Below are 26,423 nucleotides of genomic sequence, written 5' to 3' on the forward strand. Positions count from 1 at the left end.
TTATTTTATTAATATTATGTATGAGGTTTTTGGATGGGAAAAAGTACTGAAGGCAAATTATATTAGATTTAAACCTAAACTTAATTATATGAAGTTTAAAAATAATTGAGAATCCGAATGAATTGATACAAAATTATATGAATACATTTTTGATTATTTGAAGAACATAGTTTTCATATTCTTTAGTTTTGAAACGGCATAAATACAAATTTGTGTCTGGTTATTTGAAATTAAATAAATAAAAAATCCTATCTATTAAGTAAATAAAATCTTATAGCTTAAGTGTATTTCGGCTTTCATTTTGTAGAAATTATATATCTAATATAGTAGATATTATTTTTAGTGTTCCTATTGATTCCAGTTCCCTTAAAATCCCCATATACCCCTCTGCTACCCTTTCTGCGGCCGTTGCACGAGTATAATAATAATTTTTCACTTGCGTAACCAATCGATTCCGTGTGTCCTACCCCTAGCTGGATATCGGTGCGGAGTGTCAAAGATGAGGCCACACTGATAAAATCCAATCACTATGAAATTTACGCTCCTTTACAGGAAATGAAGCGGAAGAAATGTGCAAAATGTATTGGCAATGCTCTGGCCCCTCTCCCCATGAGATACTCTTTCGTATCTCCATAGATTTGTCTCTTTCTCACTGTGTGTGTAAGGGAGTTTCAATAGGGCCAACTCCAAGTTATTGCCATTGCAATTCATAAAACAAATTGATATTGCCGCTATTACCCACACTGAAACACCCATGGCCACAGTTATAGCCCCCCCAAAGCCACGTCAAATGCCAAATGTCAAACGCCCCCGTGTGGAACCGCAGAAGCCGGGGCTCTAAATTAAATTAAATATTTACTCACATTTGCATGCGATTTTATTTTCTTTTTATTTTCCTTATTGCCTCCCTCCGACTCGCTGAGCAATTTCCCAGAGACATGTTTTGCTTTGATTAGCTTTCGCCGATTGGAGTAATTTGTGTCACAGGCAGCGTCAACGCCCACCACAAAAAAAGGGAATATATATAGCAAAAAATAAAGAAAAATAAAGACTGTGAATCGAAATCGGAGTGCAGGCCCAGAGCAGCAATTTAGCCCAGGGACGCCCCTAATTATATGCAACAGGCTAATGCCCCGGGCCCAGGCTGGACTTGGGACCAAAATGATGGACCCCAAGCTCACAAGCGATGGTTATACAAAAATTCGCTTGAAATTAATAAATTGATGGCTGGCCGAGAACTAAAAGGTCCCCGGCCTGGTCATGGCCTGGTCAAGTCATTGCTGCCATCTGGGTCAGTCATTGGACGAACCGGAAGGTGTACCACGTAGTTAATTTGACATGTCCTTTTGAGAGCAGGGACGTCCTGGTGAATTTAGTTTCCTTTTTTTTTTTGAATATTGATCGAGTTTAAAACGAGTCATTTGTAGTCGGTGTTTTTGGTGCATAAATTGGGCATTATTTTAAAAGGTATAAAGTGCAGTTCAAAGGAAAACTACAGGTACTAATATCTTACCATTTTAAAGAGTGATGATTTAGAATTTTGATACTTTTTCAAGTGCTTAAGAAATTTAATTAAAGTTCCTTAACATTACCTTTTATATTTCAAATATATTTCATTTATTTTTGTTTAGAAATAATCTATTTAAATTCAGATATAAAAGTCGTAAAACAACATAAGTTAGTTCCCAATATTTAGATCTAAATATATTCAAGTTTCTCTGGAAAGAATCAAACTAGTTAATGTTTATTTACTCCCTTATAATACTCCAATCTCAGTAGCCCAAGGAAACCCCCTTGTCAAATTGTCTATTATCCCTTCAATTGTAGTAGCTAATTTTCGCCCCCAAATAATCCGTTTCATTCGCACAACTAATTTGACCAAATATTCCCACAATTTAGGCCAGGAAATGAAAGGAAAGCAACATGGATCATCATGAAACAGTAGTGGTTGTTTTGGGTTTTTTTGACAGTGTGTTTTTGGCCGGTTGGTTACGCTTTTGCGACTGGTGGTTCTTCAACTTTCGGTTTAATCGTGAATCGAATTAATTAGTGGGGCAATTGTAACGGTTAAGTGACTGAGTCACGAGTTTCCTCCAATCCAAATGCAATTCATTGACAATCGATTAGTCAAACACTTTCCGCCCCGTGTCCTCGTATCATTAATTATGGCGGGCTCACCCCTGAAGCAGGAGAGTCCTGAAAAGTCACCCCCAGGACGATCCACGATCTGCCAAAAAAAAGTAGAATGTGTAACACTTTGCACACTCCCTGGTTTTGGTCCTGGCATATCCCTCCTCGTTTCCCTGAGTTGACTTGTCGCAATGTCGCAGCCCATTCCCACTGCACATCACACATGCTTCTCGGGCCCTTCATCGAGGCCCTGGGAGCAGGACACACAGTCCAGAGGAGAGTCAGCGAGCATCGAGTTCGAGAGTCGAGAGTCTCCTCTAATAACAGACATTGCCAACCCCTAATTTTCCCTAATTTCTTAACCAATTTCGCCCATTACCAAGGGCCAAGGCAGCGGGTTCGGGTGTGCAATAAAAATTAAAATCCATGCCCAGGCCAAAGACATAACTCGTTTCCCCCTTTTGGCCCATTCCACAACTCGGTGATATCCTGTCCCCTCGTCCATCTGCCCAGCCATCTCCCTCTGCAGCTGAGTGTCATGTCTGCCATAATAAAACGCTGTCGCCTCCCTGGAGTGAAGTGCATTTAGAGAAAAATGTGGCAGAAATATCAAATATTATATATATATTTTTAAAGCTTAATGCTTTTGATAAGTAAAGAAGGTATCTTTGAATACCTGAGTTAATAAATTTAAGATTTAAATAATCAAAAACCATTATCTACTTATTTATACACTTGCAGTAAGCTTAAGTAAGCTTCCTTTCTTGTTTCTTAATCAAATTCAGCTTCAAGAAAGTACATAAAATATTGTCCTTTTGTTATATGTTTAAATATTGTATTAAAATATTTAAAACCTTGCTAAAAATTCAATGCAGTTTTCTCTCCGTGCACAACGAGAAGAAGCCAAGTGCAGTGTCCGATTCGGAGGAATAAAGGATGACTCTTGGGCCAGAGCGGGGGGGGATCTGTGACAGGAGTGAGGAGCAGGACGGAGCAGGACAGGACAGGCAGGACTGGAGTGGACTGGCAGGGGGCTTAGGTAGCAGCTGTGTGGATGGTTCTTCGTGTTTGTGGCGGATGATTGGCCACACAAACACGCAACTACTGTCAATTATTTGACTGTCATTGACGCACCGACTGACGGAAGCAACAGAGGGACTCAGAACGGAGGACTCAGTGAGCCAGGACTCAGGAAGGGCAGGCATAAAGGGTTGGCTAGCTGCGTAGGTTGTAGGTTCCTGGCCAACTCTCTTGACATTCGTTCGCATGTGCCTCGGCCTGGCTTGGCCCACAACAAAACGTCTGTCTAAACGGGGAGGAGCAGAGCCGGTCCTGGCCATCAAGTTGCCGCTAACCGACGTCGCCGTCGCCGTTGCCGTTGCCGCCCCTGTTGGCCTCGTTCTGGTCGAGGTCCTTGGTCCTCTGTCCTAAGGACCCCGCTGTGCAGGTATTCCACACTGACGCAATTGCGACACATTTAAATGCGGTTTCTTAGTGGTTCAGGCCTGTCAGGAATTATGAGGCGAACTCAACGAATTTGTCCTCGTCAACGGTCCCTGCCCCGATATCCTGTAGCGTATTTTTGGGGTAAAACCAGCCGGACCGAGACTTGCATATGTTGTAATTAGTAATTAAGGTTTGGAAAAAATTAAAATGCAAGGCAGAAATAGCTGTGGAAGTTAACCCTTTTGTTTTTGGTCAACTGTAAAAATTTGGAGTATTTCTAGTGACTATTTTTTTAGTTTTTAAAAGTATTTCTATCCTAAGTAATAGCTTTTGTTATAAAGTTGTATTAAGTAATGTTTATTTTACTGAATTTATTTAATTTACGGAGTCCTGTCATATGAATAAGTATCTTTCTATCTTTAGAATGCATCATTATGCTTTATATTTCAGGCTACAAATATTTAAAATACATATTGTTAATAGCATTCACTAATTTGAGTGACTTTCTTGTAATTTTATTAGAATTAAAGTGGTGAATTTATTTAAATTATTAAATATTTAACAGCTTAAAAGATATCACTGCTTCGACTATGAAAATTTTACTGAAACATTTAAATATATCCTTTGGCATCTCTTTTGTTATTTGCCGTCGGTTTGCTGCACGGCGCTGCAATCATCATTAAAACTTATTCAATGGCACACTCCTTTCGTCCTGTTCGGCTCCCAGTTCCGAGTAGTCCTTTCGTCCGTGTGCTGATGTCCTTTGTTTGGCACCGGGCATTCCATGGGTAATTTCTGTCGCCTGTTTTGCTTTTTGTGCACATAATGATTTTAATAAATTAAATTAAATTTGTACACGTCAAACATGTGTCGGCAACAATGCGACTTTAAATTGAGCGCCAGGACAGGCTCCTCCTCCTTGTGGCGAGTCCTGTCAAGTCAATAAAAAATTGAGCCAGCTCGCGTTTCGTTTCTGCTTTTGCTGTTGCTGTTGCTATGACTCCAGCTCGTGCTCCTTTTCCTGCTGGTCTGTTCAACCGAAACTGAGCAGCGACAACAGAAGTGACCCAAATATTTTGCAAGGACAATGCACTGGAGCACAATGCAAACAAGGAGCGGGCGCGCCGGACAGATATGAGGCCAGACCAGAAACAGGACACACACAAACTGACCGCAGAATCGGGGACGAGACAAGGACGAGAGGGGTGGACTCTCTCTGGTCAAGTAAATAAACAAAAGTAATTGCATAAATTTATATAAATTAATGGAAATGCATCATGGGAATTGGACAATCGCCAAATGAAATTTAAGTGCAAAAGTTCCTCCAACTTCCTTAATCCGAAAACACACAAAAAATATCTGTGAAAGTGAATTTGTTTCGTTATTTTCCATTCAGAAAGGCTATTTTTCATGTCTGTGAATAACTTTTGCCAGTGTTTTGTTCTCTCGGTCCAATATATACATATTTATTTATGTTTTTCGGTCATAAATATATATTTGCAGTGCTGCTGTTCGATATATACATATACATATGTATAATTAAATTAGTTTGCTTTGGCAGTGCAAAAGGTGAAATGTTTTCAATTGTCAATTCAAATATGCATTCAATAAAATAGAAAATATCAATATTTTGGCTAGTCTTAAAGGCAGGTTAACTGTTTTCAATTGATTGTATCGAAATGGGTTAAAAGGTACTAGGAATATTATATACCTAAAGGGATTTCTTTGAAAGCCAAAAAAAAAAGATATAATTATGAGTCTTTATAAAGGAAAACAGAACTTAGCCCTATTTGAAGGTTGTTGGTATAAAAAATCAACATTAATAATGTATCTTTATGCTCTTAAGAACAAATATCGGGTTACTTATTGTAAACTCTTTAATAAATATATCAATAAATACCACTATTATCAGGATAAAATAAATATAAAGCTTATTTATTAACAAATAGATATTGTATCTTGTATCTTTTATAACAAACAAGAAAGGAGTCCGAAGTTTGTATACCCTTACAGATTGAAATTCGATCACTAGGAATTAATACAATATAAATTATATATATTTATGTTAAAAAACAGTTAGGTAATGTCTGCTTTAATTACATTCACCGTTTTGCAATTTCCTCTATTTTTAACGATCGTTTGTATGGTAGCTATATGATAGTTATAGTAGTCCGATTGTCCAAGAAATTTTACACAAAATTCTAGATTATTATATATTGGCTATATATCAAATTTGATGAAAATATGTTGAACTGGAAAAGTTATACTATTTTTTTTTAAATTTTCCTATAGTTCCTATGGCAGCTATATATATGTATATATATAGTCCACCGATTCGCCAAGCTCCGATTTATATACTAATAAAATTATATGGAAGAATAACTCCATAGTTTCATTCATATAGCTTAAATTTGCTCCAAAACAAATCTCGCACATCCGTGCATATGATTCCCAACTGGTTATAACATCCCCGGAACGAAGTGACTTCTACCGCCCAAGTCTCAGATTTGTGTTGTGTTACAAAAGTTGCAAGTCATTGTTTATTAGTGTTCAAAGTTAGTAACTGATTATACATACTTACTGGTCATAGTTATCGTAGTTACTTACTGGTCCTAGATAATTACTGGTAATAGTTACTTAATGTCCATTGATACTTACTGATCATTGTTACTTACTGGTCATAGATACGTATGGATCATAGTTACTTACTTGTCATAGATACTTACTGATCATATTACTAATCATAGTCAATTACTGTATATAGTTACTTTCTGTTCATAGTAATACTGTTTCGCAATATATCTTCGCCTTCATTCCACCAAAGATCGCTGGCCAACCCGTTCCCTTAGGCCAGAAATAAACTGGGAAATCACCTGTGCGGCGTTCTCTGATTGGTGGGCTCACTCAGGTGCAACAGGTAGATCGTGCCTCGTGCCCTGCGGAGTGCGAGTGAGAGAGAACGAGCCGAGGGCGTGAACTGAGCCCATTGCTTGTACATATCTGATGGATGACCCTCAGGAGTCAACACAACAATATAATAATGGACAGGGTCTAATGACCCCTGGTGCCTAAGGGACATATTCGAGTGGTGATCTGTCAATCTAGTTATGATACCAGGAGAAATCCCAGACAATAAGATTTTACTCAAAACAAAAAGATACAGATCTTTGGAGATGGGTATTTTGAGCAGTATGCGGGTATTCTCGGTAGAGTATTCAGAAAAGAATCTTATATTATGTTATTTAATATAAGAGATCTTGTTTAATGGAAGTTATATTGTATATATTCTTAATTTTTACTATGATAAAGCCAAACATAAACACTCTTTTCTGGGTTACAGTATAAAACAAATATATTTGAGCTCCAATTTTCCATCTCTAGTATTAACTTATTCCCTTTGGGAGCCTTTCCATGGTTCCCGATCCCTTTTTCCGGCACTAATCCCTTAGCGAAAAAATATAAATAACAAAAAAATGGAAAACAAGTGAAGGTCTTAAATCTATAACGGGGATCCCTGTGGCCATCAATTGATTGATTGACAAGCCATTTACATTAACTTTGACGAGACGGCGCGATGGAAGCAATTAAAGCCGGCCATAAACTGTCAACTGTTTTTCTACGAGTGTGTCAAAGGTCAGCGGGCAGCAGTGCAACAACAACAATAACAATCAGGACGAGATGAGGGGGAGGGGGAACGAGGGGGAGGGGGAAAAACAACAATGCTGTCAGCTAATTAAAAATGCACATAAAATGTAAAACAAACAGCGAGGAAACTAATGACTGCAAAATCAATACACAACAAAAATAAGACTAGTACAGTGGGGATTAACTAAAGATGGTCGAGGAGTATCGAATTAAAAATTCTTAAAGCTAACGATATTTATCTATCGAATTTTATCGATTTGTACTTAAATTTATCGAGTTCTTTATCTTTTTAGATTTCTTTCTTTCTGTTATTCAATTTGTAAAATATAATATACAGAATTTTATTGAAATAATATTAGTAATTTAAATGCCACTTATACTACATTTTAAAAGTGTTAAATATTTGTGTTTAATGTTTAAAAATAATATTAATTATATGCAGTATTTAAGCATATTTTATTTTTCGATCCATTCTCGATATGTATGTAAGTTAATAGCTTATCAATATCTTATCGCTTCACATCCCTAGAAAAAATCCATAAAAAAATAAAGGAAAATACAAATAAATAACATTGAAATAATTAATAATTTAAATGCTCAAAGGCAGACGAAAAAAAGGTGACATAAATAAATTAAGCCGGAATGAATAGGGAAAGAGGCGCCTGATAAATAATAAATAATATTAAATATACACAATTTAGTTAATAAAAAAGGCAATTAACAAGGCGACAAGGAGCCGCCGAGGAGGACAAGGCAAAGCCATTTAAAAGGACATTTTTTCCGGGGGAACCTTTGGGGGGAGGAGCTGGCAAAGGATCCAATGAATGAATGAATGAATGTTCATGAAGTCAACTAGGACAAAGCATATAACACTCATTTATTAATGTACCATTTCGACAGCAGCTCTCTCTCTCTCTCTCTCTCTTCGTCTCGATGTTCCCAGAGAAGATGAATGGGTGGGAGAGAAAGACTCTCAGCTCCTCAATTGCTGTAAAATGCTTTGAACTCTGTAATAAATTCTTTCACATGGTCCCTAGCTCTTGCCCACTCTCTTTCTCTCTCGCACTCTCAGTAATTGTGACATTGAAATTGCCTCGGAGGCTGTAAAGAGCGCAATAAACATGAGCATTAAAGAGAGGGAGAGTGTCAGAGAGCGTGTAAAGTGAGAGAAACCGGTTAGCTCTTGAAACTGAAATTGAATGTAATTGAAAATGAAATTGAAGTTGATTTGAAATCAACAAAGTTGAACGGCGAGTAAACAACAGAGCTTTTGCGGTTGACTTTGGAATGCAGACATTTTTGAGGCTTCGCTTAATTCTGGCTTCAGCTCAGGTTTTAAATTACTGAAGTTGGGGGGCAAGTGCAAATGCTAATTGAGAAATCAAAGAGTGTTGCCCAACAGGTGGAGGGGAATCAGTGAATTGGATTAATTTACATTTTAACCAAAACTAAAAAGGCAGAACTTGCAAAATACAGAAAGAAATTTAAGTTATAGAGTTGAAACTAGTTTTAAGTTCTATTACTTTTAAAATATATTTCTCTTGTTTTTTATTTTACTCTTACACTTATAATAATTTGTTAATTTTAATTATTAATTAAATTTAACTTGAATTTCTTTCTTTCAATTTTCATTCAATCATTGATTAACTTTAACAGTGCTCTTCAATCCAGTAACAGTGGCCGTCAATAACAGAGGCTCTGTTTACATGTTAACCTACGACAATAACGTGCAACTACAGCGGCGGTTTCTTCTCTTGGAAAATTTAAGCCAGCTAAAGTTCAACGGTAAACCTAATCAAGGTGCGGACTTCTTAGGAAATTATAAATGAAATCTGGTAAGTTCACTAGCCATCAAAATTAATATATTCCCGAACCGCGTACCTATTTCCTGAATGACTTTTCATATCTGGCATATTAAATAGCCGCCGAAAAAAAGCATAATTAATAAAGCACAAGGTGCTTCAGGGGAGGACGCCTCTTTCCGGCGGCCAAAAAACAATTGCCTTTTGTCTAATGTTAATTTGCATTGCGCACGGCACTGAAATGTTGTGTTTACATTGCGGTAATTAGCCTACGTGCATGGCATTTGAACCTTTTCCATTTCCAATTGCACGTCTGGCATTTCAATTTGCCCGTAAACAACACACAGAGTCTAACAGATTGATGCACCTGCCGCTGTTGGGAAAGCCCTGTTAAGTGCCCTCCCGCCCGCCGGCTCTCTTTTCCACTCTGCTGCGCCGGCGCACTAAGAGAGCGCTCTCTTGCCATAGCGGCATTTGCCAGAGAGCGTTGTAAACAAAGGCGGGAGACAGAGAGAGAGAGAGAGAGAGAGAGAGAGTAAGAGCATGGGAGAGCTCTCTCTTTGGCACAGGCCGAGGTGACTTAGCCAGGTGCCGTCGAATGCGAATACAGTTATTTTTCCAACTCCGAGCGGTACACACGTCGGATGCGTGCTCTCGAGCGAACAAACAGTTTCCAGCGATAATACGACGACACGAAAAGCAAAAACTCAAAACAGAGAATAAAACTCCAAAAATAAAACACGAAGCGAGAAAATAATACAGAGAAACAGTGTAAAATATATATATATTATGCCAGTACTTAAGCTTATGCTTGAAAAATATGTAAATTCAAGAGCGTTGTAGGTGGCGGTTTCAAAAAAAGTGCGCGTTTTGAGGTATTTGTATGCAAATCGGGGGATCACACACAATTGGCGAATTAAATCAAAATATACCGGTAAACTGCGACTGCGATTTTGAGGACATTTAAGCAACGTAACGGCAACGCCTGGCTGAACGTTACGCGACGCGAACCGTTACGCTTCCGCTTTACGGCTTACGTTACGGGAGGCAGCAGCTGTGCGTGTGTGTGTGTGTGCGGGAGTGCGTGTGACAATAGGCGCAATAGCGGTAAAGGGGGCCCCGTAACGTCATGATGCCCGCCCACGTAATGTGTGCCGAAATTTAAATTTTCACTCTATGCAAATGCAAATGCAAATGCAAATACAACAGCAACTGCGAGAGCGACTGTGTGCGAGTGCGGGATTAGCATAAGCGTAAACAAAAGGATTAGACGTTACGTTACGCCGGGATTACGACGCTTTTTATAGCTTCGATATACATATATATACGTAGCAGCAGCAGCATCAGGAGCATCAGCAGCATCGGCGGCAGCCTCAGTCTCAGGTGAGTTTCTGGTGCAAATGATGTATGGCCCAAGGGGGGAATGAGGGGGGAGGAAACTGCTGTTGCGGTTGCTGTGTGTGGCATGTTAAGTGCAATCCATTATACAGATATGTGCCTTACCTTGCCTTGCACATGCAGGCGGTTTGCTCTCTGCGCTTCTTCTTTTCCGTTTTCCTCCTGCCATATCCCTTTTCCAAGCTTCTGTGTGTGAGTGTGTTTTTGGTTACCACAAAACCCCCGTATCTGTGTCCCAGAGTGTGTCTCTCTGTGTGTGTGTGGGTGAGAGGAGTCGCTCGAAGCTCCGGGAAACCTCTTAATGCATCCATCAACTTCAATGGAATGCCATTCAATCAGTATTTCCGCCTTTTCCTCCTACTCCTCCTTTTGCTTTTCAGTTTTTCTTTCTTTTTTTGGGTGTATTCTCTTTAGAGTTTTTTCGCAAATTTGCATTCTGCATTTTGGCCACAAAAGAAAATGGGATAGGGATAGGTGAGAGGGCAAGGAAAAGTAGCGGGAAAAGTGCTGCAGGTGCAGCATTCAGCAAGAAGGACACTGACGCATATCCTCAAAAAGAAAATTACAGGGGAACTTTTAAAATATGTTTATTAAAGAATTTAGAGAAAATATTACAGAGAAACTATAAAATTCTTACCAATAAAAAAAAAAAACAATATTAAATACTTAAACCTCATAAAAAGAAGTCATAAAAGTATTGTTCCAATTCAAAAATTATAAAGATATTTTATAGAAAATATAATATTATTACAGAAATTCATGTTTTAAAATATTGCATTCTAAAAGATAATATTTTGCTTAGCTGAGCGTTTTTTATACCTTCTTTTAGTTTATTTATAAATAAATAATTTGTTGTATACAGAAATCAAAATATTAATCAAGCTAGCTTATGTTCATGATTAAATATGAAGCTTATCTTATTTAAATAAATATATAAATGCTTTCAAAACGTATACATTCTCATTAAATCCATTTTAAATGTGAGATAAAATCTTTTAATTCATAAATGTGTGGTTTAAATATGATTTTCTATTGAATATCTCATGTTTGTTTTGATTAAATTTTAAATAGAACCCTCTACTTATGTTTACAAATCAATTAACGTTTTAAGAAGAGCTTTAGTAAAGAATTTTTTGATATTAAACCTGATATCAAGTATTTTGAAATGATTTTACTTTATATTAAAACCCCATTATCTACATTTCATTGTTATAAATTAATAAAGTACAAAGATTAAAAGATCTTTCAGTCAGATTTTTGCATTTCCTATAACATTTCCCCCCGTTCGTTATGAGTTTCTTAAAAATATAGTCTAGTTTCCGTGAGAAATACAAATGCACAAGTTTGACTCCAAAGAAAATGTACAACTTATGGAATATGCTAAAATTATTAAGATAAAGTTTTTGTTGTGCTGCCCGGGAACCAGAATTGAACACATTTGTTAGGCCAGAGAAGAAAAGCGGGGAAACCCGGAAAACCGGGACGGATGGTGATGCCATGCCACAAGTTTTGATTCGGGGAAAGTTTCCGAGACAAGAATATGATAGCTTAATTGGAATTGCCGAATGCAGGCGACCAGAGAACACAGAGAATGGAAAACAGAGAAAAGAGAATAGAGAATGGAAATCGCAGAGAAAGAGAGCCAAAAAACAGAGAGCGGGTAATTAAAAGTTTCATTGGGGAAACTTACACACCCACACACACAGACACAGTGTCGAAGGTCCCCAATATACAATACAATATTCTTTCTTTCCCTTTCATTTAAGGGTTTTTCCGGCTTAGTTCGAGTAGTTTTCACCCCTATATGATCTCATTCCGATCGGGGATATATGTACATTTATTGATTTGCCATACAATTGATTGATTCGATGCCTAATGAACGGCAATAAAAATTCATTTGGGCTACTTACGACCGCCACTTTAGGCTGCAGTTTTCCTCCTTCCTTCCTTTTTCCATCCACCCTCCGGGGGCATTTTCAATTTGGACCTATTTTAATTACAAACCAAACATTAAGAAGAATTTTTATTTTCGCTATATTGAAATATTCGTATGCCGGTTCGCTTGTCATAAATATTTTAGCAGGTTGCCGCCGAGAGAGAGAGCAACACAAATATTTTAACCATAAAAAAATCCTTTTTCATTGCGCAGGATGTGGAGGTGTATAAAAAGATACAACAGTAGCAAACGGCAGTAAAGAAAAACGCATTTTCCAAAATATTTACACAGGCAAAATGAACAAGAGAAAACTAGAAAAAGAACAAATAAAAATCCAAAATAAAATATGAAACAAGGCGGCAGGAGGCAGGAGGCAGGAAAAACGTTGCTATTTTATTTTTCGGCTACAATTTTTGTCGCCCAACGTTCAGTATCTGTTGTGTTGGAGAGAGGCTGCAGTAAATAAATATACGCGTATCTCTGATGGGGATTTATGGCAATGGGAGCACAGGACGAGGACCAGGCACAGGACCAAACCCAGACCGGCGCTGGCCTAGGACTTAAATAAATGATAGATTGAAATTTATATAGCCTATGGGGCCCTCGCAACCCGCACTCGAATTGCACATTTTAGACACTTTTCGATGGTTTTTGATTCGCTCTCTCGGTTCGGCACTAAAATCGCTGCCTCTTCTATACATATATATATATACAGATATATATAAATTGACTAGGTAACAGAATCTATGATGTATCTATTTTCGCGCCTCCCTCGAAATTTCCACTCTGCCATTGTTTCCGGGGAAAAGTGTTGAAATTTGCAGCATAATATTCCGTAGGATTGTCAGTCAACCAAACCCCCTCAGGTTATTATAATTCTTATGGAAAATATCTATTTCAATTTCTCTGTGTGTGTGTGTGTGCCAATTTTTGAAATGTTTTGTAAACTATTTGCATTGATTGGGAAATCACTTTCAAATCCCATTTAAATGTTTGAAGCTCACCTGGGATGTCAGTCGATAGGAGAGAGAGAGAGAATGAATTGCTTTGTTTGCATTTGCCATTGCACACAGATATTTACACAGTTTTGCACAATGTTTCATAATTAATTTTTGTGCTTTGCTTTTCTATGTCCAAGCCGTAGGCCGTGGGCCTCAATTTCCCCCCTTTCCCAAATGCGACCGCAAATTCAAAATGCAATAACAAAAGTTTAACACAGCAATGAACGGCAAATATGTTTGTTTTTCCAATAATATAACTTTGCCTGTGAGGGAAACGCTTGGGAAAAATCCAATGCAATTTATATGAGCCAATTGGCCAAAGCCAAAGCTGAAAAACTGCAACGAAATGCAACTTGAATGGGATTTTTCGGTTGTGGCAATGCAATTTAAACCAATGTGTGTATCTGTGTGTGTTCAGGTAAAATTAATATTAATTTTAATGAAAATGAAAATGAAAAGCTGATTCGTTCTTTGTGTGCACGAATCAGCTTTTCATTTTCATTTTCATTGGATTGTTAATATGTAATTCTTTGGGGAGCAGAGAAAGACAACTAACTAGAATTTAAATTTGAATTTGAATGAAGGCTCAGAGCCGAAAAACAACTTAATTTTTGGAAAACTCTGAGCTCAGACAATGGAAATAAAGGATTTGAGGGGAAAGGATACAAATGCAACAGTTTGTGGGTCGTTGTTCTTGTTCAATTTATTACGATTTAGTGCTCTCCTTCTAAACGCCTTAGATTAAAAGAATATATTTCGGCAGTGGCACGTTCTCCAATTTCCCTGCAATTTTCCAGAGGTAACCACAAAAGCCGCACTCCCAAAACTCCAAAACTCCACACTCTGCATTCCTTTTCCCTTTCCCCTCTAAAAAATAAATTCGCCTTAAATTGCTTCTCGGCTTAGTTTGCCACAGAAAGCTGCACATGCTGCTTGCTGACTGTAAAATTAATTTCATATGGCAAATGGCTAAGAAAAATGTTTTTCCCAGACACACACGCACACTCAATCTACGAAACTAAGCCGAGTAAAATGCCAAAAATGCTAAATAAGATGGCTCACATATCTAAAGCTTCTTCAATAAATAAATACCGACCCCAAAAAGGAAGGACTCACTCCAACTCAGTTGGGAGTCTCGTTTAATTTTGGGAAAGCGCACTCAAATGTTAATTTCATTTCCCGTTTGCCTTTTGTCTGCAACTCTCTCTCTCTCCCCCTCTCTCTCTCTCTCTCTCTGTCTCGCTCGTATATGTATATGTATAAAAAAAAGATGATATTCGTATTTAATTTCAATTTCAAAGGATTTTCCATGTATTTATTCAAGGACTTTATCTTAAGCATAAATTACGGGCCAACGAACGAGGCGAATGAATGGGTATGGGTATGAGGAAACTCCACTTGGCTTTCCCGTCTGCCTCTGGCTTTCACCTACTTTCTAGCCGGGACTGGCAAGGTAGCCCAGGATTCCCTCCCTCCCCCCTGGATCCTTGGGCAAACAGTGTCTGGCTCTGGCTCCTGCCTGTGTTTGCCAAACTGTGGCTTCCAGGTTATCTGTCTCGCTTCTCTGCCTCCTTGGCAGCCTCCACTCCGCTCTGCTCATCTGTCGTCGTCGTCGTCGTCGTCGTCGTGTGCATTTGGTTTTCATTTACATATGAAGCTCCTTAATAATCCTTTTGTGCACAGGACACACACTGAGGCAGGACTCAGGCGGAGCAGCGAGTCCTGAGAACCACGTGCACACAATTCGTGTTGCGTGCGCATAAGGAAATGTTTAAATATATGCAAATCTAGTTAAGTGTAATCATTTAGCACAAGGAAAAAAAGTGGCCCGCCTGCTACCAGGACACGCCAGGACCTGAGCCAAGAAGGAGCATCTCTTTCCTCATTTTTCTTGTGTAAAAAGTTAGAATTTGAATGCATTTAAGGCACAAAAAGAAAGTTATCAACAATGGCCAGGCGATAATAAAGTTATAAATGGTTCATTTATTGGCCTCTGTCTCCTAAGAAAATGCCAAACTCAAGGGAATTTTAATATTAGGTTGAATCGTTGAGGTTTATCAAAGTGATTTATCAAACTTAAGTTGATTATTTCTGTTTGAAAGGAGTAAATCGTGGAGATTCTTAATTTAAATGTAATGAAATTGTGTTATCTAGGTAAATCTTAGATATTCTTACTTTAAATGTAATGAAATTCTGGTGTTTTCAATAACATTTTATACATATTTTTATAGATTACACTCTTAATTCCTTCATAAACTTGGCTTTTAAGAAGGCTTTTCATTTACATTTTTTACATTTTACTTTCGTTTGCATTTCAATGAACTCGTAACCTTTTTTACTATATTAATTTAATTTAATATATTAGTATATATTCCAAGACTGCTCTTATTTTCTTAAGCTCTGTTCGCTCCTTCAATTAGCAATCCAAATACCATATTATTATTTTATGCCCTACAAAGACCTCATTCGGGCAGAAACTCGCGTACGCAAAACGCATTACCAAGTGTAAATAATAATGAAAATTGCAAAAGAAATGCGAAAAAAAGAAACCATTAACGCTTTGTGGCATTGCATTTAAGCCTCCTCGCAACCCATTCCATAACCATATATATCCTTATAGCCTTATAGCCTTATAACAGCCCATCCGGACCTGCGACTGAGACTAACGAGCGGCGTTAGTTTAATTTCTAGAGCAGCATACCAGAGTCTAGGGAATGAGTACAAAAATTCATACATAATGAATGCAAATGCTTTTGCACGCTCATAATTTCATCATCACGAGGCAACATCCTTGTGATCATCACAGAGAGACAGAGATACGCAGAGAGCTCTCTCTCTCTCTCTCTCTCTCCCTTTCGCTCCCTCTGCGGTTTGGCAGCCAGGACGTTTCGTGTGTCTGCAACGGATATGAGGCAGGGGCATCACAAACAGGCCACCAGGGGCGGTTAGGATGACTGCCTGGCGGAGTTGCCTATTTTCAAAAACACGGCATAAGGATAACAACCTCTTAACCCAGTTTGTGAGTGAGACTGCGACTGCGACTGCGACTGCACAGGACGCATAGGAGAAGATGCCCAGAGAAACACGGATACAGCGGCAGAGCAAACTGACAGAGGCGTATCCTTGTGCATGTCCTGGGCTACCCATTTTAAATTGAACTGTGCGCATTTAAGCGTGAACTGACAGCTTGGAAAATCGAAAGCAAAAATAAATTGTCTAGTGAACTTGGTGGTCCGCACACACAGCTGAGCTGATTGTAGCCTTTGGGCTTAGTGTCAGTGCCGAAGGGAGGCAGTAGGCAGAGAGGCAGGCAGGCAGGATGTGGGCGTGGCTAAGGGACGCTGGCAGGAAATGGCTCTCGGCTCTGGCTCTCGGTGTGTGTGTGTCTGTCTTTGGCTATTAATTGAAATTCGTTGTGCTTAAAGGCGGCGCTCCTCGGCAGGCTAGAAAGTTTTAAAAGCTCGGCACAGGACCCCTTGTAGGCTTGAAGGACATTACCAGCAGCAGCAGCAGCAGCAAAGTTCTTGCCTCACACCCACAAACGACCCTCTCAAATGGCATTTGCATATATATCATCTCGTATATCCTTTTTGTCCGAGCCCAGGCTTTGCACGGTGTGTTAAAAACTTTGTCCCTTTCTGCCCCCGAGATTTGCATAGACTCTGGTATAAGTTTCGTCCCTGCCAGGGTGCTCATATATCAGAGTAGGTTCGTCCTTTATTCGAAAAACCCAGAACCAACTCTCTCTCTCTGATAACCGGTTTCGGGTCTGGGGTTATTTTTGGTGCCCCTTTTTTCGTTTCTCGACTAGCTTCTTGTTAGAGAGGTAAACAAATGTGAAACTAATCCTTTTTGCAGGCAACTGGCAATTGTAAACGAATTTGGATTGTATTTGGATTGAATGCAATCCCCGACGACAACGACGGCTGCTGCTGGACTCGTTTTTAATTAAGAAATTTCGGTCATGAAGTTAATGAAGCATGATTTCAGAGTGTTTGGAATTAGGGTCCTCTGTCTGAGTTGGTATCAAAATTAACAACATACGATAGTTACCTTGAAAATTAACCCTATTCCCTGAAGACTAGGGTTTGGTTATTATATTTTATAGTAGAAAATACAATATATGATTGTTTTCATTTATAAACCTTAGTAAAGCTGTGAGACTTTCAAGACCTTTGCCTGACTGAATCCTTTCGAAGGATACTTAACCCCACTTTCCTTGAACATAACTTGGCACACATGGGTTGCCATTGCAATTGCTGCTGCCATAATGCATTCTCGGTCTGAAAAACGCACTTTTTGCCATGTCAGCAATGAAATCGAAAAGTTGCCGATGCTCACCTGCTGCTGCTCCTGAAGAAGGAGAAACTCCAGAAGTCTGAAGCTGCTGCTGGCAGCTGAGTCCTGCGACTTGCGAAGGGGTTTCACGGATAGTTTGGACCAACTTTCGCCTCCGCAGGGGATCTCTTTCTCTCTTCATTCCCGGTGAAACTTTTCCACAATGCCGCTTTACATATTGAGTTCTCCCGACTGCCAGCTCCCTTATGGTTTTCTCTCTTTTTCTTTGCTACTTTTGCTACTTAAAGTTTGCTTTTTGTCTTTGAGTTGAGAGATATATACCTCTATGTATATATAGCTACACCACCCCCTCCTTTGCCAACCAAATTGTGAGCAAATTAATTGAACGCAAGGAAATGCAGAAGGTAAACAGAAGGCAAAGGAGCTGCGATGCCGCTGAAACTTCTTTGTTATATACTCGAATCCTGATTCGAGTCTATGGTGGATATCCTGGCCAGCTAGCTTGTTAAATTTAAAACGCTTAACGGTTCGGTCTGCTCTCAGCAGCCACCTGGGGAAAACCCTGGAATGGAAAAGAACTCGGGGGTCACGACTAGGGAATGCTCTGTGAACTTTTAAAGCAATCTAATTGGCAAATATATACGAAAAGGAGATGGTAATATATCACTTGAGGATATTCGCTGGTTAAGCTTGGTTAGCATTTAGCTTTAGTACCTAGAGTTTTACCTTAAACACTCAACTAATATGCCCAAACTATTCCCTGAAAAAAAGTGCAAACAAAAACTGTTCAAAGTTTTTGCCACTCATTTTTTACACGCAGTCCTTGGGCTTCTGGTCCTCCATCGTCTCCTCCTATCTCTCTGGGTCTCCTTCGCCGACTGCCTGCTAATCCAGGACAATAAGTGTTTGTCGTTGGGATTTAGACAATTATTCACGTTAAGTTGACGTCTGAGACGGGGAGCCCAGGCAACTGACAGTTGCGATTCGCCTTCGGTCCTTCGTCCTCCTGATTCTGCGACTTCCTTTGGACCGGGTGAGTTTTGTAATTTCTTCAACGTTTCAATTTGTACCGGTCTGGATTTGGGCTCCGCTTATTTTCTTTATTTTTTTGGTTCTCTTATGCGAAAGGACTTTGCTCCTTCAAGGGGGCACACGCAACATTTTGTATTATAAGCGCATTTTGGGTTTTAAGGTGTCAGCAGAGCGGCGAAGGAACAGTCGCACAGTTGATATGTCATCTGGAAATAATTTGTATTTATTCGCTGCTCCCCATCGCTAAGCCGTCTGGCAATTTTACGATGACATTTCTGCCTCTTGGAGGGATTTGCAATATACATTTTTCATACTTGTGCTTCCGCACCCACTCGAAGCGCTTTATTTGATTTCGTCGCCACAATAAAAAGCAAAACTCGAACTCCAGTGTCGTGTCTTTTCGGGGGTTTCTCTCGCCGTAGTGACCCCGGGGCCAGGATACTCGCATGCCTCCGTACTCCGTATCCGGACTTGGTATATGTGACTCTCCCCCTTCGTCCTGGTCACGTACGAAACATAAAAGTATTTACAAATAATATTTCCATATGGTAAGACGTGACAAAGACTCAAATTAGCGATGGGAACGTTTATCTTCGGCTGGTGGGGAATGGGTCGTCTCCGGGTTAAAGCCCGTCCAGCTGGCCCGTATAAAAGTCCGGTCATAAACAAACATCGGGGGAAATATCCTCGTAAACATCCAATTTATATAAATATCGGCAGTGGCAGAGCTCAAATAAATATTCCCTTACTTTTTTTCCATAATTTTAATGCCATCGGATTGAACCTTTTTTTTTTTTTGGCTGAAGCTTTTTCCCAACAAAGTTTTTTGGGGTAGATGCGGGTGAGTGTTTAGGCCATTAATTTAATTTTTATGTTTGATTTTGTGTGCACTTTTTATGCTTCTACCTTTTTTTTAATAGTTGGTTGTTGTTGCCTCCATCCGAAATTATTTTGTTTGGCACTTTTAATGGCTGCATTTGGCGGCAAAGTTTTGGATTTTTTCGTTGTGTTTTTCGGAACTTTAATGACCCAAATTGATGTGGGATTTTGTTTTCGGGGCACTTTTAATGTACCCGAGGCCGGAGGAGTCTGTGGCTTTGATATTTTGGAAACGGAAAGTGAAGCGACGGCCGGCAATTTATTCTCAACTCAAAGTTGAGAGAATAATTTGAAGCTGAAGGACGCTGTGAGCCGCATTAATGGCTGTACGACATGGATCGTGCTTGGGCCACCTTCAACTTATCTGGCGGGCAAGATCCGCTTGCTAACAAAACGGCGGAGGAGGAGAGGCTCCAAGCCACTCGAGATCCTCTTGTGGCATCATTAAGCCGCCTTTATGATCCTCACATCGTTAAGCCAACGCCATAAGCCGGTGCACAGTGCCTCCTCCTGCTCCTGGTCCTCCTCCAACCACTTCAATTTTATGCGCCTATTAATGTCTACGACTGGCAGAAGTTCCTCCGCGGAGCAGCACCTTTGAAAACACTTTTAATTGCTTGAACTTATTAAACAGCTGCCACTGCTGCTGCTGCAGCTTGCTACAACTTTCCGTATTTGCCTCATATCCTTTTTAAAAAGTACAACGCAGAAAAAAAGTACACGAGAAATAAAACTTTACTTTGGCTGCATAGACAAAAGACAAAGACCCAAGACTTGGCTTAAGGTCAGCAACTTTTATTTCTTGGCCAACACTTGCACATCCCAAGTCTGAAGTGGCTCCCAGCAGCAGCAGCATCCATCCAGCTTGGTCCTCATCCTCATCGCAGCATCCATCGTCCATCTCCTCCGTCTGCTTATCTTTTCGCTTCTCCTGCCTTTTTGTATTTTTCCCTGGTGTTGTGCTCATTTTATTGTTCTTGGCCTGGCCAACACCAGAGTCCTAGCCATGGCTGCATTTTGGCATTTTCGCAGCGCTCGTTTTTATTTTTATTTTTTTGTTATTTCTTTTTTTTTTATTTTGAAGTTTAATGCCAGAGTCGTGCCTCATATTTCGACGATGGAATACAATAGACGCTGAAGCGGCAGCGGTTGCCTTAAACTAAGGCGTGCCAAGGGGGCGGAGGTGTTGTTTCGGGTGTATTTGTTGTTTCAGTTTCTTTTTTTTTGATACCCTTCCACAGGGTACTTTGACATGAGCTAGAAATATCAGAGAGAGAAAATTAGAGATTAGATTGGGAAAAGAGTAGGAAATATTAATGGTTAAACTTAGGGATTAGGGATTGTTATGATTTTATTAAAGATTTTTAAAATATATTAAAAAACTCTGGGTTGAAAAATATATTTGATTAAATTAGAGAATATATGAATAGTATTTAAGGCTGCTTTTAAAGTGCCTTGTCTTTATGATAGGTATTATATATAGATAGATAGATAATATATACTTTAGAATATTCTAAGAGTTGGGGTTTATGCCGAAAGGTAATAAATAATCTTAAAGTTAAAGATTTTAATGAAAATCTCTTGGTTTTATGTTATATTTTATTAAATTAGAAAATATATATAAGATATTTTTAAACTAGCTTTTGAAGGACCGTTTCCTGGTGATAGTTCTTTTAAATTAAACATCCAATAAAATATCTAATAGTTTAGATTTTACAGAAGGGTAATAAATAACCTTAAATTTTAATAAGATTCCTTAAATATATTAAAAAACAAAAACAAATGATTTATTTAATTAAATTGCAAAACATACGAATAATATCTAATCTATCTTTTCAAGTGCCTTTTCTTGGTAATAGTTATTTTCAATTAAAATTACCATAAAATATTTTAAGGGTTTCAATAATCAAGAAAGCTAATAAATAATTGCATCCCGATATTGCTTTAACCTTTATGATTTCCCTATTAAATTTCCTAAATAATTAACCCTATTCTTTCTTATGTTTCATTGAATTATTACCTATCTTGTCCTTACCGCACTTATAATAATTAAATCAGAAAAGAAAGGGTTTGAAGCACTCATACCTTCAAAAGGTATTTATGGCTTCGGTCTTGAGAGTAACCTTTCCCCTTACTATATATTTTTTTTCTGCTTTTGTTACCTCTCAGTTGTTGTTTCTGTGTTTTTTTTTTTTTTTGGTGCTGCACAAGTAGTCAACGCTTTTGGTGGTTGCTACACAGCTTCAGCTTCAGCTTCAGCTTTTGCTTTTGCTGGTTTGGTAATCCGCCTCACTTTAGCACTTGAGCGGCATCTCCTGCCCTACACCTCCAACTTCAACTCCTGCTCCTGCTCCTGCTCCTGCTCCGCGAATCTTCACCCTCACCCTCACCCTCATCCTCATCCTCATCCTCACTTGCACCCGCACCATTGTCCACTCGAAGCGCTGACTGCAGATTGAGCAAAAGTTTGTGTTGTTTGCTGCTGCCAGCCTCTGGGAAGTGTGAACATTTTGGGCAACACTCCGCGTGCTGAACCCCCAACAGTGCCCCGTTTGCCGCTCATCCTGTTTCCCAGGCCCCGGCTCAAAAGGTGTTGGTAATGATGATTTTGAATTATTCATGATTCACGACGATTGAAATTATTTGCGCGCGTTCGTTCGTTCGCTTGGCGCTTGTTGTTGGTTGTTAAAGTTTCTGGCCGCGTGTTGCAAGGAGTCGCATTCAGCGTTGCGGAGTTGGAGAATCGAAATCGCACTTATAAGGCCCAAAGCAGAAGAAGCAACAATAGCACAACAGATTTAGCAAGGGGTGTTCCTTCTGCCGCTCGGTTTTACCTTTTCGCTTTATGTTAAATCATTCAAATTGAACAAAACAGAGAAAAAAAGAAGAATACAAAACAACAGCTGAGGATCCCGAGTCTGAATCCGAGTCTGAGTGTAGTGAGTACTGGAGGGAAGAGGGGTGAATGAATATGTTCGGGGAATGTGTTCTCAGGGGATGGATGCTAAGCTAGATGCTTCTGCCTGGTTTTCAGATCGGATTTGCCACATACTCACAGAGCGGGGTATAATGGCATTGACAGGGGGTTTGACAGGACCTACCGAAAAGGATATACATACTTCCCCTGGCTTTAGATTTCGCTGGGTCATCCAGTGAGCTGGCAAATCATTGGGAAAACAATCGAAATGTCATAAATGTAGATCGCCTGCTCACTTCGATGTTTCAATTCTCTTTCTCTCGGTTTAATGGAGTTTGGGATTAGCTCAGGGTAAAAGGCGATGCACATTTTTGGCTTTAGTTAATTGGCAAACTGCGAGTTGGCAAATAATGTAACTGATCTGAGAGGATCCAGGCTGGAAAAGGTAAGCCATATGTGGTAAAATTAACAGATTTTCTAAAGGGAAGGGGGGGAAGAGGGAAAAAGGGAGAATGATCGGGAAATTATAAGAATATCTAAACTAAAATTACAAATACTAGGATATGTAGTATTTACTTAGTTACGTATATAACACCATCAAAAGATTCTTTAAGCTTGCTAAATGATCTGAATTCTTTTCCTGAATCTTTAAACAATATTTATAGTTATGCTATAATATGATTAATAGATAATTTATCTTCATTTCTATAACCTCTCCTTTCCTCCCGAGAAAACCATCTCTTAACCAACTTATCATTCTCCAAAAAAAAAAACCATCCAATTATTGCATCAATCCAAAAACTATTCCCCCAGAATTTTGTGCGATTTAACAGCTCTTTTGCAGGGCATTTTCATTGTGGCATTTTCCGCTCACTCAGCATTTTCCAACCAGTCTGACTTGGCTTTGGCTATTGTAACTTGCCAATTGGCACCGGGGATTTGGTCAAAGTCATTTTGCGCATTTTCAATTTGCCAAAAACTTTCGTTCCTTCGTTCCGTCGTTCCCGGGAGAGAGTTCGGTTTCTCTCTATCGTTCGTCCTGCCTGCTGCTTTTGCTGATTTTGGCTGCTTTTGTAGTCTTAGCGCATTCAGGCTGCTAATTAGGCGGCATTAAGATTGGGCCATGAACTCCTGCACCGCACTCCCCTTCACTGCCCCAGCTTGGTAAGCGCATTAGATGCTTCAGTTGTGACGTTTTTGCAGCGCACAAAGTCAAAACGAGAAGTAAATGCCAATAATTTGGTTCGCTCAAAACCAATCATTCCACCCTCGCCCCCTCTTCCCCCCCTTGGACTTGGAAAAGTCTTTTGCCCTTTTTGCGAATGGGGGTTTTGGAGGCGGGTTTGGAAAGGCTAACGAACTATTTTCACAGAAACCAAGACGACCAAAGAAGTCGAACTCCGAATGCTGTTTGAGGCCACTTGAGGCGGCATAAGGAAACACAAGAAAAAAAAGTGCAAGCCAGGCCAAAAAAGAAATGGAAAATCAAAAGGAAAAAAAAAAGGTTTTTCCTTTTGGCTGTTGTTGTTATTGTTGTGTTTGCTACGTGCACACAAACTTAATTTTAAGTTAAAAATGTAGCGTAAAGTGTAAGGCAAACAAGTAGAAGGGGATGATGGTTCGGATTTTGAAGGGTTTCCCTCCTCCCGAACTGGGTCTCATCTTGGCTTTTATGATCGAGTTAATTTGAATTTTCAACAAGCCAAATTTCGGGCAACTTCCCGATCAGCTGAGAAAAAGAAATGCCGGGATTCCAAAAGGATTCAACAGGAGTTTTGTGTCTCAACCCTTTTTACTTGTTTTTTTTTTTTTTTGCGACTTTGTTGATTCACTTTGAAAAGTATTTTCCCGCCGCATGTGTCTGGGTATAACTTTGGTAGCTCCTGTGGTTGCTTTTTCCCCACCTTGTCTCTGTTTTTTTTCGGGAGCTGGGTTTTTCCTTTTTTTGCCAGGAGCCAGAAACGTTTTGTACGTGCCCGGTTTTATGTGCATAGGATTTTCAATGCCTCCCCATTGCTATTGATTTTTTATACAATACATAAATTTTTCTTTTTCCGATTTACTTGTTTTTTTGTTCTTGTTCTCTTTTTTTTTTGTTATTATTTGGCTGTCCATCTGATTGGTTGCTCCTGCGCCTGCATTGGCTCTTTGTCATCGTTTTTCTATATAGTGCGGCCTCCGCATCAGATTCGATTATGCGATTTAATCTGATTTCGCACAAACGAATGATTCAAATGCAAATAACACGAGCACACACACACACTCGTGCCACACACACACAAAGGACATTGGGGGCGAAGGGCTCACAGTTGGCATAGAAATTCGAGTTCTCCCCTTTACTTTCTTTCCCTTTTTTTTTTGGTTAATAGCTTTCGATTTATAACAAGCAGATGAAAGCAAAAAGATTTGCATTACAAAATAAAACGACAGGTAGGACGAAGGGTTGCAGGATTTGCGTTTTGGGTGGAGGATGGAAAAAAGCCTACGCCAGGACATACAATTAGTGTGATGGGGTTCGGCAGCAAGAAAGTTGATTGGGTTGCGGTTTGTCTGCCTGCCAAGGCAACACACACAGGTCCTGGGATTGAGCGGAGCTGGTTTAAGCCCAATTATAATGGGCCACATGTGGGACTGGGATTGGGTTCCTTTTGGGTTAAACACACTTTGACGGAATTTCAATTGGAATCGAGCGAGTGAAGGCGAAAGTGGAGCGGATTAGATGGATTGAAGCTGTGTGTGGGAGGATGTCTTAGTAAGGAGCCTTGAAAAGGATAAGACAATTCTATAAATAAATGAATGCAAGCTGGAATTTCAGGGGATTTATATTATACAAAGTTCTATAAAACTATAAATGTTATAATATTACATGTCATTCCTCTTTCACATTTAATCAAAATCATATTATAGTTTTATTATTTCTTGCAATCATTTAATATATGTATTAATATCCTCTCTCTTTGCCACTTAACTGTAACTCAGCTCTGTGATAAATCAATCTCCAATCACTAAAACACTTCCCTATATTCCATAACTACCAATCAAGTGAAGTAATCAGTTCATTTCAAGTCGAATTACACCATCGTATACATATGTTGTTTCTCTGTGCAATCATTTTCATTATATAATCATAATTAAGCCGACTATCAACACCTTTCCCATCTGCCTGTCTTCGCCTTTTGCTGCACGCGGAGCTTCTTCGGAAATCTTCCCACAACTGCTCTAGTCCAATTGCAATTGGAGTTCAGTATAGTATCTGTAGGATCCCACAGATTATCACAAATTAGATGCAGTTCGCGTTGGAGTCTTCTGGCACACACATGGATCAATCCAGCGATGTGGCCCGACTCGAATTAAGTTTGGAACACCGGCAGATGATAGTCACTGCTCTCCGCCCCTTGGGTTCCCCTCTCCAATGATGGCACATAATTTCGCACACCACGACGACGATGTATCTCTGGGATGCACAATGGCCTTTTTCCTCATAACCAACACGTACGAGCAATTCACGAGGCGAGGCCTCCACCAGAGGTGCTAATGCTGATCAGCAGTAACTGATACCCGGTCCGGTCCTGTGCCAGGAATAATGCAAAGAAGCCAAGTCCAAGTCTGACTCCAAGCACAATGCAGAGTCCAGAAAACAACAGAATTAAGTCCAAACAATGCTGGATGCTGGATGCTGGATGCTGTTGGATGCTGGTCTCAGAGGGGAACTGGGACTGGTTGAAACGCCCGCTGGACGTGTATCAGATGGGGCATCGAGCCAGTGGAGAGTCAGTCCCAGTGGCCGGCCATAGTCCCAAGTTACCATAGTCCAAGCCCGAGTTCGGAACACAAATCATCTTCCAGCGCTCACGAAATTGTTGCGCAAACTTTCAAAAGAAACAGAAACAAAAATTCCCCCATCAAAAAAAGAGGAAAAACCAAACCAAACAGAGCAC

At 39.5% G+C, this 26,423-nt stretch overlaps 2 long non-coding RNA genes across 2 annotated transcripts in view; one reads left to right on the forward strand and one right to left on the reverse strand.

The window, feature by feature from the left end:
• The first annotated feature begins 9,629 nt into the window (after window positions 1–9,629).
• LOC147643500 (uncharacterized) overlaps window positions 9,630–26,423 on the forward strand; it is a 39,418-nt gene continuing 22,624 nt past the window's right edge. Inside the window, exon 1 of the long non-coding RNA XR_015272015.1 lies at window positions 9,630–10,406. This is a non-coding gene — a long non-coding RNA (uncharacterized LOC147643500). The remainder of the gene's footprint in view (window positions 10,407–26,423) is intronic.
• Window positions 20,109–26,423, reverse strand: part of LOC110179847 (uncharacterized) — a 118,539-nt gene continuing 112,224 nt past the window's right edge. The window contains exon 3 of the long non-coding RNA XR_015272014.1: window positions 20,109–20,825. This is a non-coding gene — a long non-coding RNA (uncharacterized LOC110179847). The remainder of the gene's footprint in view (window positions 20,826–26,423) is intronic.

Source organism: Drosophila serrata, unplaced genomic scaffold (assembly GCF_035046125.1).
Source record: "Drosophila serrata isolate PLE 108 unplaced genomic scaffold, ASM3504612v1 contig_272, whole genome shotgun sequence".
Classification (NCBI taxonomy): domain Eukaryota; kingdom Metazoa; phylum Arthropoda; class Insecta; order Diptera; family Drosophilidae; genus Drosophila; species Drosophila serrata.